This window comes from Pithys albifrons, chromosome 18 (assembly GCF_047495875.1).
Source record: "Pithys albifrons albifrons isolate INPA30051 chromosome 18, PitAlb_v1, whole genome shotgun sequence".
Lineage (NCBI taxonomy): Eukaryota > Metazoa > Chordata > Aves > Passeriformes > Thamnophilidae > Pithys > Pithys albifrons.
Genome location: NC_092475.1, coordinates 7,458,525 through 7,474,108, shown reverse-complemented (window position 1 = coordinate 7,474,108; position 15,584 = coordinate 7,458,525). Strand labels below are relative to the sequence as shown.

At 43.5% G+C, this 15,584-nt stretch overlaps 1 protein-coding gene across 2 annotated transcripts in view; it reads left to right on the top strand.

Annotated features, from left to right (window-relative positions):
- The window catches only part of TSHZ2 (teashirt zinc finger homeobox 2), a 219,813-nt gene that overhangs the window by 134,012 nt on the left and 70,217 nt on the right, over nt 1–15,584 (top strand). The window lies entirely within an intron of this gene.

The following is a 15,584-nucleotide window of genomic DNA, read 5'->3' as shown; positions in this document are numbered from 1 at the left end:
TTCTGTTGATATTTGGATGTTCAGTTTTGTAAAATATTTTAATATTTTACACTTGCTTAGGCACTTGCTACTGTGAGTGGCCTTTTTTGTCACATCCTTTTAACCTCTCTCTCCATCATTCCTTTTTTTTTGATCTTGAAGATGTTTGATTCTATTTTGCTTCATGTTGATGGGAGTCAACCCATAAACATCTCTGACTTCAGTGCGAGTTTGGGTATAACCTGGGGGGGTTAAAGGTTGATTGAGAAAGCAGCGAGATTTTTGACAAGCTTAATATTTCCAAGCCCTGTTAGTAGGATACTTCTGTGTTAGTGTTGCTATTTTTTGCTGAAAGCTACACCAGTTGCCACAACCAATGTTTATAACATGTAATGTAATATTCAGATGACACACCATTTTTGCATTTTTAATTTTACTTGATTCACAAACTTGAATATTCTTGATTTAAATAAATATGCAGAACATCAACCTAAAGTTCAAATAGAAGTTTTTTGTTGTAACGGGGTTTTTTTCCAGGAAGGTTCTTGTTCAGTCATTCCCAGCAGTTCCTCCAGCAGACTCGGACTCTGCTTCTGTTCACACAATAATCATGTGCAGAGTCAGGGTTTCTCCAGCATGTTCATTTCGGAAAATGAATTCATCAGGAGGTCAAAATTAAAGATGTGTTGTGAGTTTTCACTGATGCCCCAGTTATTGTGGCCATTCTGTGGCTAATTGAGGGTGCAGGGGCTGAACACCCGTTGGTGTGGAGATTCCACACGTGTTTGCTGCAAATGTTCACGAAGCTTTAAGGAACACTTTCTGTGGACAGAGCCAGCACGAGGACTCTGCGTCACTTAAACTCCATTAAAAAGACTACTTTTGAATAATTTAAACCACTAATCAAAGGGTTACTTGGGGATGGGTAATAGAAGCTATTGCTGTGGAGTGCAACGTCAGTGCTCAAGTGCAGTGAGATTTAAGTTTTGCATACATCGTGTATGTACTGTCTGCAGGGGAATAGATTTATGCTCTCTGCATATTTTAGCTGTCTAACTCAAGAGGAGTTTGCTTTCCAAACAAACCTAATACCCTTCAGATTCTATTTTGGCATTTAACCCAACAGTAGAACCCAATAAATAAATGTTCCTTGTTTACCTGGCCATTCAAAACTGACGTACGTGACAAAATACCAGAGAGCTTGGGGGGGAAGAACCAGATCATACTTTGTTTCCTTCCCCACCAGTTAATGGTTATTAAGACTCTGCCATTCATAGATTTCACACAGGAGATATTACAGCAAACCAATAATTTGGGTTCTATCAAACAAAAGCTGTCTGCCAAATATATTAATACAACAGTTATTTGGGCACATTCATGGCTTAATACATGACAAATGTTTCAGACTTGGTCTTAAAAGCACCGTGTTATTACTAAGAGGCAAACCAAACACCCACATCTACAAACACATTTCTATTGCTGGGAATTTGAGAAACAAATACAAAGAAGGGGGGAAAATCTCCAAGGGAAAAAAAAAGTGGTTTCTGCATTGTAATAACCTGCACAGAGACATATTATTCAGGTGATGTGTAACTACATAAATAAGGTACTGTCCTTCCTGCCTCTGGATACCGAGAAATTGCTGTGCTCTTAATACTCATCCATTTCTAATTTATATCAAGATGCAGGTTGTATCTTACCTTTGGAAAAATATATTTAAATTGCAATGGCAGAGTGATAGCACTGTTATCTGGAGCTATAATTTCAGTTGGTATGCATGATAGCACAAATTGTCTGAAATGATGGGGTATTTGGGATGGCATTGTAAAGATTTTATTACAGTTTCAGAGCCGGGAGCCTCCCAAAGTTCTCCCCAGGCTGGGAGTGGGGAGGCCAGAGTTTATTCAGATGGATTCTTCCTTGGATCTGCAAGGAGACTAAATCAAATCACAGGGATTTTCAGAGTTTACTTATCCTTACCATGTTATTTTTTAAGATCCAGTACACATTTGAATAATAACCTGGAGGAGAGCACACTATTTAGAAACAAGGAATGTAAAGCTGAGATCCTTCTTGTGTTTCCTTCTTCGAGGCAATACTGTAGTGAAATAAAAATAAAAAGAGAGAATATATATTGAAATAAATGGAAATAAAAGAGTGGAAAGAGTACTCAAAGTATAGAAATACATAAAGTACTTTATATTTCAACAGCATTTACTATTAGGGGTTATATTTTCAAATGTTAGCTATCATTAAAAATATAAATGGCTAATCTGGGTTAGTACTGTAGAAAAATGTGTTATGTATATGGATTTATTTTTAAGACCTCTGTGAGGCTGTTTGTAAGAAATTTGCTATAAATTCTTCTTAAATGTAAAGACATATATATCTATTTTATATTCATCTTTGGTGTTTTCGTGAATTCCTCTAACTGATATGGGTTTAGTAATATAAAGTACGATTATGTGTAATATACAACAATCAGACATCTCTATTCTCTTTCATTTAACCCACTTCAAATTTGTTTTTATTGCTATTCTTCAAAGAAAACCCATAAACATTAGGGAACATGGCTTTAATTAGAAGTAATTTGTATGTTGACTTATACCTTTGAAGAGCATTTGTTCCTTTTTTCCACTAAATTAGAATTTTTATGTTGTTCTGAGAAAAAAGGCAAGGCACAGTTGTATTCTTCACTGTAGAGTCAGGTGAGATTGGCTTGAAACTGGGCTCTAACTGAGGCTCTCTGTGGCCTTAGCTACTGCTTTTCGTAGAAATAAACCTCTGTAAAGTCAAATTTACCAACTTAACTGGCAAGATTTCTGTTTCAAAAGACCCTGAGAGGCAAACACGCAGCTACCTGAGATGAACTAATTTGAAAGTAAGGCTGCTGCAAAACTAAAAAATGAGTCATAATGATAAACAGTTTTTCTCTCCGTTTCCTCCTTTGTCTTTTTTTAACCATCAAGTTTAAAGCTTCTGCAGCGCTTTTTTTTTCCGACTTTGTAGGAGACAACTGACATTCTGTGGTAAATGGAAGAAAGAGCAGAGCAGAACTGAAAATCCTCTAATGCACTGACACTAACTTGCCCTCTATTGTTGAAAATGAGCAGGCAATCATGATTGTTCATCAAATGGCTCCTAATGCAGTTAAAGCATTCAGCTATAATTTCTCCTTGCATTTATAATTACTGTCATAGACTGCACACCTCAGTGAGCAGATTAAAGCTATAAACTATTTAGCCGTAGCTTTAAGATGAGGAACTTGATTTGTCTGGCAGCAGTTATTTGTTAGAGAGCTTGACACTTCACATAAAAATGACTCAACTTGATGAAGAACAATGCAGTTTAAGCAATGCAGTGATTTTAAATCAGTCATTATACCACGCCCTGTAAGAATTGCAAAGCAATTTGTTAAATGATATATAGGACACGTAGATAACTGTATGTGTTAAGTATACCAAAATAGAAGATTTTTTTTCCTTCTGTGGATTTTATTTTCTCATCCCTCTGAAGCAGCAGGAGCTGCTCTGCACATCAGATTCCGATAGTAGCCAATGAAGGTGTTACATGGTCAAGGACAATTGCTGAATTAGTAGCCCAAAATGACATTTTAGAGAATTTAGCTCGCTCTTCAACTTTCATTTCTTTTTAGTAACAAATATTAAAAGCTGAGAGAGCCTTTCAGGAGAATCAGCCATGGTGGGATGTGGCTGCCTGCAGTGGTGTCCCCCACAGTCCTGTGGGCAGGATTTACCAGCCAAGCCAGGGCTTCTGCTCACAACATTATCCACCAGAAAAAGAGGGTTCATCACATGGAAGTCTCGGTTACTCAGTTCAGATGGGACTTTTCTGACAACATCCCTTTGAAAAATGATGGCTTCTCAATGGGCAAAAGGTTCTGTGGGGAAGTCTCATTTTAATATCAATGTTTGTTGGGATCAGCTGGGTGGAATTGCTGAGCACCATGAAGGAGAGGAGCCAGAGGTAGGAAAAGGGACAGGTTGGCCTCTCTGCCACCCTCAGCAAGGGTCTGCGTCCAACCCATCACTCCTCCCTCGAAACAGTCCAGTTCTGGTGAGGCCTCAGTTCCTCTAATCCTTTGAAATTTATTCCTCTTTCCTCAAAGTGGTGGATTGGATTTTTTTTTTTTTAATTGAGTGTGTTTAAACCTTCACAGTTTTCCTGGATAGCATTTTCTCAGTCCAGCCATCGTCCTTGTAAAACCAATGATAGTGTGTTCCTGGCTTCCCTGAGAGCAGGGTCAGGCCAGATGATACATCAGACTGTGTCAGCACAGATACAGCAGGGCAGATTTACTGGCTCTTCATGAATACTACAGGTTGCTATTAAGATCAGTATTATTTAACATTGCATTAGAGCTTCCAGCCCCCTGGGTCAACCCCTTTTTGTTCCTGGGCTCTGCAGAAGCACACTGTGTATGACAGGTCCAAGGCAGGAACTCTGCTGCTCACAAGGAAACTGCAACTTTTAAGTATTTCAACCAGATTTTAACTGACCTTGAATAGCACCTACCTCCTCAAGCATTCAGTATTCATAAGGATATCAAAATCTTGCTTTCACCTTCCTGTGCCTGAGATTATTAAAAGCTACAGCCTTCATAATCTATAGCAGAACATTTTTACCTAGTGAGATTTCAAAGGAAGGATACCTGAGTCCTATTTATGCATTTTACACCTCAGCAATCAAATCACAAAGATCAATAACAAAAGGAAAAGACACGAGCAGTATCCAGCCCTCCAAAGCACCTTTCAATAAAAATAATGTAATTTAGCAAGATGATCACTCAGTGCAAATATGATGGAGCACAGATGGAAAATGAGGAAAATTATAGATACGGCTTTATGGGAGGAGGCAAGGAGGAAGAGATTTTTCACTATTTATTGGGATAATGAACAGATAATTCATGATTATTAAGCTGTAGTCTTCAGGCCTCGTTCTGCCATCTCTTCCCTTGTCCTCACTCAGAGCTGGGTGTGTTTATTGGGAGGAAGGACCAGGCCTTTGCATTGGCTCTCACCCCTCAGTGGGGTCAGGCAAGATTTGCACCAGGGCAGCTCCAGTGCCAGAGCAGGAATGAGGCAGAACACACAGCACTCAGCACAGAGCTCGTGTCGCACACGGGACGGGGTTTCTTTTCCAAGAGCATTTCACCTCCAGGAAGGGGCAGCAGCCCCTGAGTCTCCGGCCTGTGGTAACATTAAGACATCACACAAGGCATCAAAATCACAGCACTGGGTGAGCCAAGGGGACTGATGCTCATCATGCCTCTCCCAGTGTCTGGAGAATCCTGTGTTCCCAACAGTGTGAGTTGGCCAAGCTCTCATGGGTGTGAGGTGGCAGGAAAGGTCTCCTGCCAGAGGAATCCTGCTTGGGTGAGGCACTGGCTCCATGGGCTCTCCTTCCTGGTGGATGGACAAGTGGAATGGCATGGCTGTGGAATATAGCAGAGGCTGGCCAGCCCAGAGGAGCATGGTTTGGGAATCAGCTGCTGCAGTGGAGGGAAGGAGGGGGACAGGGCCAGCCAGGGACTTGTCCATTGTAGCAAATTCACTCAATCCCCTTATTCAAACAAGCCAGTTCCTCCTGCCCTCCCAAATCTCTCCCTGGCAGCGCTCAGTGCCAGCTCTGCTGCCGGGGGTCAGCTCAGGCAGGAGTGGGGGAGGGAGGGATGGGAGTGGAGGAGGTTGTCATGTCTAATGAATACCCTGAATGTATCAAGATATATATTTTTTTCATTTCAGAAAAGGTTCCATTAAGAGGGAGACAGCCCTAACATGTGCTTTGGCCCCTCATCAGATTTATGAGTATTTGCTCTGCTCTTTAATAGGAAACTCTGCAGCAACTGCCACCTTGCCTGCTCTCCCTGAGATGCACAGTGGCTTCTCGGGGAAATGCACTTCATTATTAATGTGAATTTGTACGTTTTTATGACACTGCTTGGGGGAAGGGGCAGGCAGAGATTTCCTGGTGATATATGCTCATTTCTAACCATTTATTGTCCCAGACAATCGAAGAACAATGACAAACATTGTTATAGAAAGCAGAAGGTGCCGCAGTGACATTTTTGAAAGGAAAGGAGAAGTGGCTGGAGTGGCTTTGATGTGGTTGTTCCCTTCACTCCACCTCCTCGAGCAGCTGCCTCAGACCAAGTAGCAGAGTGGTCTGTGCAGGGCAGGTTCTGCCTCCCTTCACTAGCCTGTCCTCAGGCCAGCCAAGACCATTTTCTCAGTGTTATTCTGCATCAGAGGGGGTGTGAATGAAGGAGAAGGAATTCATCCTTTGGGAAACCTGTCCTACAAAGGATTCCAGGCCTCAGAGTGAATGGATGCTCAGCATTCCCATACCCCTGTACCTCAGCAGTCTCTGATTTGTTATCAAGTGACCAGCATGGAAACTGCACACTGCAAGGCAACCAGGCCAGGAGGTGAAAGGAGAGGACATGGGACATGGTTCACCACGGCGTTCTCAGCATCTCCAGTTTCCCTTTCTGCAGCCACACTCATCCACAATTAACACAACTGCACAAGAGCTCCAGCAGGGCATGGAAATGGTGGGTTTGGGCTGCTGAAGAACCAAAAGAGTCTCCAAGGTCACCCAAAACAGATCAGAAAGGCCATTGTTCCCATTCTCCCCTGCCTCTCCCAGAAGCTCTGCTGAAGGTCGAGCCCATGTTCCACTGCCTCAAGCTCCAAAAGGCCTGGTGCTTGAGGGAGCTTCCCTGGGCCCCCTGGGACATTCCCTCCCTGCATCACTGCCAGGCTGAGCCTTCCCTGTGCCTGTCGCCTCCAGCTGGGAGGGAACGAGTGCCATGTTTTGTGTTCATGTTCTGTTCCCTAGTCCTGAGTGCATAAGGCTCTGTACCAGAAGACGTGCCAGACAGCTGAACACCGCAAAGACTTTTGTTATGACATTTTTCTGCTCTCCTCAGAAAGCTGAATGTAAGATCAGAACACCAGGAAAGCCACACAGAGTTAGGCCAATGGCCCATGTGTCTGTCCTGTCTCTGACCATGACCTGTACGAGTGAAGAGCAAGACAGACATGTGGTGCCATTCCCAGAACACTCTCCAAGCCTTCAATTTACAGTTCAGGGGCTTCTTCAGCCGGAGGAGATGATTTTTCCCTGCAGCCAGAGCTGCAGAGAACTTGCAAGAAGCCTTCCCATAGCTGCAGAAATTGGGCACCACCACAAGTCCTGTTGGGGTGAGCTTTGAGTGTGCACATCCCAAGCAGGCAGCAGAGGATGTACAGACCAGTCCACAGCAGTCAGAGCAAAGCTGAGCCTTCACACTTGCTCTTTGCACATGGCTAAGGAAGGAATCCCACCCACAAGTGATATCAAATGCCCAGTCCTAAGGGTATCCCACTTTATTCCACACTCTGGCTTTCCCTGGGAGTTTCCCATGGCACAATAAAAATGCCACTCTCAAAGGATTTCTGTTTCCACTGTGTGCAGAGCAAGACCTGCAGTCTGACTGCAGAGCTTAGCCCAGCATGGACCAGTAATTCAGAGGAGGCAAAGCTGCTTGTTCTGTTGCACATGAAATACTAGTTTGATCCCTTTTGGATTTGTTTTCAGCTTTCCTAAACCTCCAAAGCACTCTGTGTGCAGATAGAAGTGGTTTTGCCCTTTCCTCTCTTGGAGAACAGCTGGAACTCCAACACGAACCTGCTGTTTTCCCAGTCATTTAATGAAAACTCACAAACACTCCTAATTTGGGAAAACCCCCAAGTTTATACCATGAGCCACACAGATTATCTGACATTACTTGAAACTGTCTCAGTCCACATAACTGGTACCATGGTGTGGTGCACAGTTGCTGGTTGGTATCTCCATCACACAGCTCCATCTCTCCACTTCTCTCTCATTTCAAACCAAGGTTGGAAACCTTTCTGCCCATTTCCCTGACTGCCTATGCCATTCTTCATGTGCTCTCTGTACTCTCTGTAGCCAAATGTGCTTCAGCCAGTGCTCCAAGCACAGCAGGGACTACAGACCAACTGTATTCCAAGCTGCTGGCACTGATCACCCCTGGAGCTGCATCCTCATGGCTACCAACTTCCTTCACAGGGTCACTAAAAACTGACATTGCCTTTTACCCATCCCTTCATCTACATCCCAAAGGACATCCAAGAAGAGTCCCTCTGGGATGTGACGATGCTGTGGCCTGTTTCTGCCTGTGTTCCTGTGTTCTCTGCTCTTCCACCAGAGAAGGGCAAACTCAACACTTCCTTCCTCCTCTCTCATCTCAGGGATGAGCCCTCAGTGAAGCTCAGCCTGGACTAGACATGCACAAACAGGCTGTGGGTGGCCTTCCAGTTCAGTAACTCACTTCCCTCCATAATCCCAGGGAGCCCAAATATCTTGGCCTTGGTTTCTTTATGGAGCAAGACCCAGGTTTGTCATCCTGAGAAAAAACTGTGAGGGAGGTAATTCTGTTTATTTGATGGATGTTTTTTAAACATTGTCTGTGCTCCTAGGAATTATGTGGTGGCCTTCTGTAAATCACAAATTCACAAACAAAACCCCAAACCCTCTCAGTATTTTTCCAAAGAGATGAGGGTGAAAGTTCCTACATTCATATTTCACGTCTGGAAAAAAATATCAACACGAGTGATAAGTATATCCAAAATGAGTGTAAAAGCACACCCTGTCATTTGTTTTCCATGTGCCATATGTTTTCTGAATCCTGCACCTCCCACATACAAATCTCATGCAATAATGTGGGGTGCACACATTACTCAGGATTATTTAGTTAAGCCCTGCCTATATGGAGGGAATTCACTTAGATAAAGTCAAGCCACTGTGCTTTGTTTTGCTTTTTTTGCTTATTCTGGATTCATAGAGTAGAAAATTAAAGATCCCACTGTGCCAGGCGTCATGTCATTTGGTTTTAATTTAATTCATCTCTTCGATTCTCCCTGTTTTGCCTTTTCTTTGAGCATCATCAGTAGGTGGTCCAAGCATCAACCAGAAGATTTACTGGCAAGACTAAATGTATGAATGCTACGAACACATTGTTTTTCTGATATGATTTAATGACCTTTTTGGCATTCCCATGGCTGTTGAAATCTTCCATAATAATTCCCCTTGGCAGTCAGGGCTCCTGTTGATCAGGTGAAAGCTGATGCAAATGTCAAATGTCAATAAATTTGTAATCCATAAATGTAATATTTGATGCTGGAGTGAGACCATTAACCAAAGTGCAGCAGGAGACACTGAGGATATGAGCTGCATCTTCATGTGAACAGAAAGAGGCAGGAAAGGAATGCCACCTCCAAAACCTCTCTATAACCCAGCTCTTTCTCTTCTCCATGCTCTCTGTCCTCCCTGCATGTTTCCTGGATTGCTGAGCTTTGCCAAAAGAGGGGTTTTTATGGCTTGCATTTGGCAGAGTGGGTCAGGAGATGCAGGTTCTGTCCCTTGTTCTGCTTCTGACTCATTGTGTGAGGTTGGGATCTAAATTCTCTGTTTCTAAAGGAGCTCTTTACAGTTCAGAGGTTTCAGAGGCTTCAGAGTTTGATCCTGGAAATGATTAGTTATGCAAGATATTCCAGTAAATTAACAAGACCACTTACATAACTTAGGTGTTGCAGGAATGAGTCATGACTCATTTATAGTTTTAAGATGCTTGAAAAGGACAAGCCATGTATGAAGCCTGACTTTATATACAATAAAGACATAGGAACAATCACATCATTTCCCAGGAGATTTTCCTTAAGGACCCTCCACTTTGACCTTTGGCTCTGCAAAGCTCCAGTTTGTTTGACATTGGAAAAAAGCAAATGTGTGAACACAGTGCCATGAGCATTTGCACTTTGAACATGCTGGGGCGGAACACAGCTGAACTGGAAAAGGCTGCAACAGCTAATGTACTGGGGAAATAGAACACAGGCACTCACTTAATAACTCAACTAATTCCTTTAGCTCACCTTGTAGAGATTTAACCTTTGAATGAGAAAGTCCCCAGTTCAAAATCCCGCGTCTCCTCTGTCCTCGTGTTAATTTTTAAATTATATATCATTGTTGAGAGGCCCTTGTGTTGAGCATTACAGGCTATTTTTCATGTCTGAAATGGGGAATTATAACTGAACATTAGCTACTGGCTATAAATCACATGGAACAAAGTGGCATCTGCATCTACTCAGTAACAAGAGTGGGAGAATTGTAACTTACCTCAAACGAGACAGGAGAGAGGACTGAATGTGGTGGCAGAGATAATTGTGACTTAAGAGAACTAATGGTTCTTCCAGCTGTGGCAGGCTCTGGGCTCTGCTCTCCAGAGCCTCCCCAGCCAGTGTTGGGAGGGCACAGTCACAGCAGGAGCTCAGTCACTCTGGAGGGCACACATGGAGCTGGAGGGGGTTTCACACCCCCGTCGATGGCCCCCAGCACAGCAGGGTCCTGCTGGGGGAGCCTTTCCCAGCCTGGCAATACTGGTGTCTCTTCTGCTCTCCCCATCCTCAGGAGCGAGCAGCACTCACAGCTCCCTCTCCCTGGAGTATGTTTTTATTTCTAATTGTATCCAAAGCCCAGGTGAGGAGGAGGCAGCGCAAGGCTGTTAAAGGGGCACTTCTGGAGGCTGCTGGGATGGGCTGACCGGCTCCTGCTCTGCTGCTCAGCTCCCAGGGCAGCAAACCCTGGTGCTCCTCTGCCTCTCCGAACCGCCCACTCATGATCTGGTGTTATCTGAAAAGACAACAAAATAAGCTGAGCATGGCCCTGTTCTTGCACTTGTCTCTGCTGGCCCTTTTTCTTCCTTTTTTTTTTTTTTTTGTTTAGTTCCTTCACTTTTGAGAAAGCTCCCAAGATTTCTTGTGTCCTCAGTAGCATAAGCAAGATCTACCTGCTGTCCTTGTCACTGGAAGTTATTTGTGCCTTTCTAAGAGAGATCACCTTGCACGCAGTACAGCACTTGCACAGTGCAGTGTCTGCTGTTGGGTTTGGACTCTACAGCATCACTAGTTTAGATTTAAAAAAAAAAAGCCATGTACACCCATGCCAGGGGTCTCTATGATGTTTGTTGCTCCATGTCTGCTCAGATATTCCTCATTTTTGGAATGGTACACCTCAGTCTGTGCAGCACCAGCCATTGGAGCTACTTAACAGCTCCTTGAACCAAATGTAGCAGGAATTAGGATTAGTTCTCCCTGCAATGCAGGTCTCTGTAAAAAGGGCACAGACCTCCACAAGAGATTTTGCTGAAATGAAAGCTTCAGGATTCTTTCCCAGCAGACACTAAGGGAATCAGTTTTATAGCGAGGCCAGGTCAGCACCCTGGCAGAAGGCATTTGCTCAGGAGCTGCCAGCAGGACAGGGGTACCAGGAACTCTCCTGCTGCTGTCCTGTCAGGAATGATGCAAGGTACTTCTCTGCTCCCTTGCTCAGTGTCCCAGTCTGTTTCCAGGATAAAATTCAATAGTCAATACTTTATGTCCCTCACAGCCTCCCAGTGAGCCCTGGCCCTCTCTGTGGTGGGCTCAGCAGCCGTGGAGTCCCAGCAGCAGGGTCAGTTTCTGTGTGTGCAGTGCCAGGTACCACAGGTTTCTGTCTAGGAGTAGTCTCTGAGTAACAGTAATTGCAATCAGCTTTGCTGATTAGGTACAAACTTAAAAACATTCCTAAAAACTCTGTAGGAATAGCCTATGTGCTATATGTTTATCAGGCTGTGCAGTAGTAATTCAGATGGCTGAGAAATGTTGAGGACCTGGTCCATTTAATTGTGTGTCTAAATCACAGTTTCACTGTGATTCAGAGGTGCAAATGTTACAGTTTAAACAGAGTGGCTCGGGTTGTATGGTCAGAATCCTGCAGATGGTCAGTTTGTATCATAAAATCTAAAATTACAACTTGCACCATAAAGCTACTGCCTCAAATTTATTATATATTGCAACACAACAAGCAAATTCATACTAGATGCAGTATATGCCCAGACAGTAATGTGAGCAGAGGATGAAATATTCTCCTCCCAGCTCATTTCTGCATGTCCCTTTCAGAGCAGAATTGAATTGCCCAGACTCACCAAAGGAGAGGAAGTCACCAGGAGTGCGTGGGGCTGAGCTCTCTGGCTCTGGGGACACGGGAAGGACATCCCACCCCTCACAGCACGAGGCCCCGGGGCTTCTGAACTTGCAGTTGTGCTCTGCACATCGTGCAGGCAAGAGCTGAGCTCTCAGCAAAATCTTTTATTATTCGTCATAAAGAATCACAGCTGTGAAAAGCAACGAGGGGAGGGAGTGGGAACAGGCTCTGCCTTGGACCGATGGAGAGCAGCAGCCACTCCAGTGTGGGTCTGCTGACTTATGTTGTTGTCACTGGGACATCAAACCAGAATCAGCCCCTTTACCTGCACCACATGAGTGAAATATCTCCCCGCTGCATGTCCAGGGGCCTGTGAGCTCTCTCTGAGCTGCTGTCAGCATGCCCAGGGCAGGAGCATATTTTTTTCTTGCTGTTGTACATAAGGGCTCTGCTGCAGCCGACAACATGAAATGTGTTAGTTCGGTTTGTTCAAAATGGAGTGTGTTTGTTAAGTGTTGCCTCTTTGATGTTGCACTGCCATCTCCATCTTTGTCATCATTGCCCATCTTTTTCAATCTAATGAACTCAAACCATCAGTGCAACTTAAGTTCGGCTGTCTGTTCTTGCATAGTTAATATTAAAAATGTACTAACAGTGTGGCTGCGAAATCAAATTATGCACATAAATATGCTGGCATAGCAGAGGAGGCGGCAGAAGCTGAAGTTAGCAACATTGATGCCAGTTCACATTTGCAAATCAACCGTCAATCTGTCATTAAACATGTTATCAAATGATGATAAGTGTATGCTTCTTGCTTGCATTGGCGCGCTTATTCCCGATGTTGATGTGCATTAATGGGATAATGTGCATTAACATAGTCTTGCTTGGATGAACACAAAACATTTTTTATCCGTCTCAGTTTGTTTCCCCCTGTGGCCCCCAAGTAAGTGTTTTGTGTTATCAAATTGCCAAAAAATGGGAAAACACATTACTTTTAATTAGCAAAAAATTTGGAGTATTTTTTTATTTTTATAATTTTTATCCAGACTATCTCCTGTGTCTTGTCACTTGGGGTGGGGGAGCACACACAAAAAAACCCCATTCCACTGTCTTCTGTAAGTAAAACAATTAATGTCAGAAACTCAGAGATGACAATTATGTGCTGTCTTCATGCACTGGCCTTTCCTGTGCAGCCCCTGCTTTTGACATGAGGGATGGTTTGTGTTCAGTGATATGAAAGGCAGGAGAAGGAACAAGCTCAGGCATTGCCAGCCCATTGTGCCACACTCAGACATGGCAAACAGTCCTTGAGCTGGGTCCATGGAGCAGCTTTGCAGACAAGCCAGCAAAGGCTGTACCTAGAGATTAAACAACAAGCTGAGGAAGAGTGTGGGTGCTCTAGGAACTTAGCCTGACTGTTATCCCCTCCTGCTGTGTAGTCAAGGTTCCAGCATGGTACACACTGCTGCTAAACTTCTGTGGAAATAAGAGAATCCTGATTGGAAAGAATAAAAAGTGATTGAAGGCAGAAAGCCTTAAAAAGGCTGGTTGTCACCCAAGGATGGACCACGGCTGCCCCAATGGGCCCAGGAGGGAGGGCTCAGCTCACCACCTGCCCAGGGGAGGCTCCGATGCCCTGGGAGTGATTTGAATGAAAATAAATAACAACATTTTTGTTCATTGCATCTACTTAGAACTGAGCTGTTTAGCCATGCTTTTGGAAAAAGTCGAGGTGGAACTCCATCAGAGCAGGAAAAGCATCTTTCACACTTATGGGACCTTAAGGTTTGCAGACTCCTTTTTAGAAGTCAGTCAATGAAACAAAGCTCTTCCCAGCCCTTGAAGGACAGCCCATCTTTTGAACCCTTTCATATTTGTGCAACAGGGGCAAAATCGTGATGATCCCCCCCGATTTTATCTTAAAAGAGTATTAGAAATGAAAGGCAATATGGATAATTTCTGATGCTCTTCAGAACACCAGGAATTCTTCCAGGAGTTTTACTAGGACTTTACCAGTACTGTTATCAAATCAAGCTCCAGAGATGCCTTAAAAGAAAATCAATCCCTTCAACTGTTTTATTTTTAGTTTATGAGCTAGAAAATAAAACTTCTTCTAAAACTTTTATGAAAGATATCGTATTATTTATAAAACTTGTTTCTAAAATAGCAATTCTTTCTCATATAATAGAAATGCTTTAAAATTGCTCTGCTTTTGACTACAACTAATCTCCAAATATGGTTTTTATCTTGAATTTTAAAAAAATCATAACTAGTAGAATAGCAAGCTTCTACAGACTGTGAGCCTTTTGGTAAATGGGTCAAACTTTTGATCACTTTCTTTTTTTTTCAATCTAATAATGCCATTAACTGTAGGCATCCTATTCAGGTCTCTGATTTCTATTATCTAGATGATTTAAAGGAAAAAGAAAAGGGAATAATTATTGATTTCTTTTTAAATTGTCTTGATTTTTTAAAAGTCATCCATTGCACTTCCTATTATATCTACATTGTGGATACATGAGCTCAAGTTTCATAATCATGAAACTCTAATAGCAGTAATTGTATTCCTGTTAACCCCAGCTTCACTGAGTCCTCACATTTTCTACTGCTAACCCAAAGAGCTTGTCTTCTAATACAAAAAGCTTGAATTTTAAGTGTACTTTCTGTTACACATCCATTACTGGCAGAATTTATCCAGCAACATTTCTTTTTTTACAGTTGTGTGACTCTACGTTGCTTCTACTCCATGAGCTACCTTGAAATTAACTTGTCAAACGTTCGTCCCACTACTTAGGGAAGATTCCTAAGCAGCTGAGTGGACTGATTTGTCGGAACTTGGAGGGCTTGGGAACCAGATAGCACTAAAAAGGCTCCCTATGTAGGGGCACTCCTGCCAGGCAGCTTGGGCTTGGTGCCCATGAGGCACTGGGGGTACTCAGAAAACGAGAGCCCAAACTTTATGGCTCTTTCCACATTGACCCCATTGATGGATCTGTCTCAAAGTGCTTCAACACCATGGCCCAGCTCTCTCTGGCAAACAGCAGAACGAGGCGCAGAACTGTGGGGGACTGAGCACCACAGAACCAAATCCCGGCCGGAATGATCAACCTCATCATGACATGACAGGGCTGGATTTGGAGTCTGCCTGTGCTCCTTCAGCCAGATCCACTTGGAGCAGGTGTATTAATCAGGTGTGTTAATTTCCCAGTTCTCATTAAGCAGTTGGGAACAGGGAGATGTTGTTCCTCTGCATACGCCAAAGCAGATGTTGAGTGAGGGATTAGCAGGCGCAGCTTTGCCGTTCCCCCTCTCAGCTCTCCCAGTCTTCATCCTTCCTTCTGTATCTTGTTCTATTATCTTGGGCCTGGCTTTGGAGTGTTTTCAGTTTTTGAAAATGGCAAGTAATTAGTCAATATGTTTTCACCATATGTATCAGGCTCAGTAAAGAGGCAACCAATGGCCTTTGTCATGGCACAGCGAGCTTTCGTTTTCTCAGCACTTCAAGTGACGGCGCGGGCGGCGAACGCCAGAGCGTTTAATGAGGAGCTGCACAATGAAAC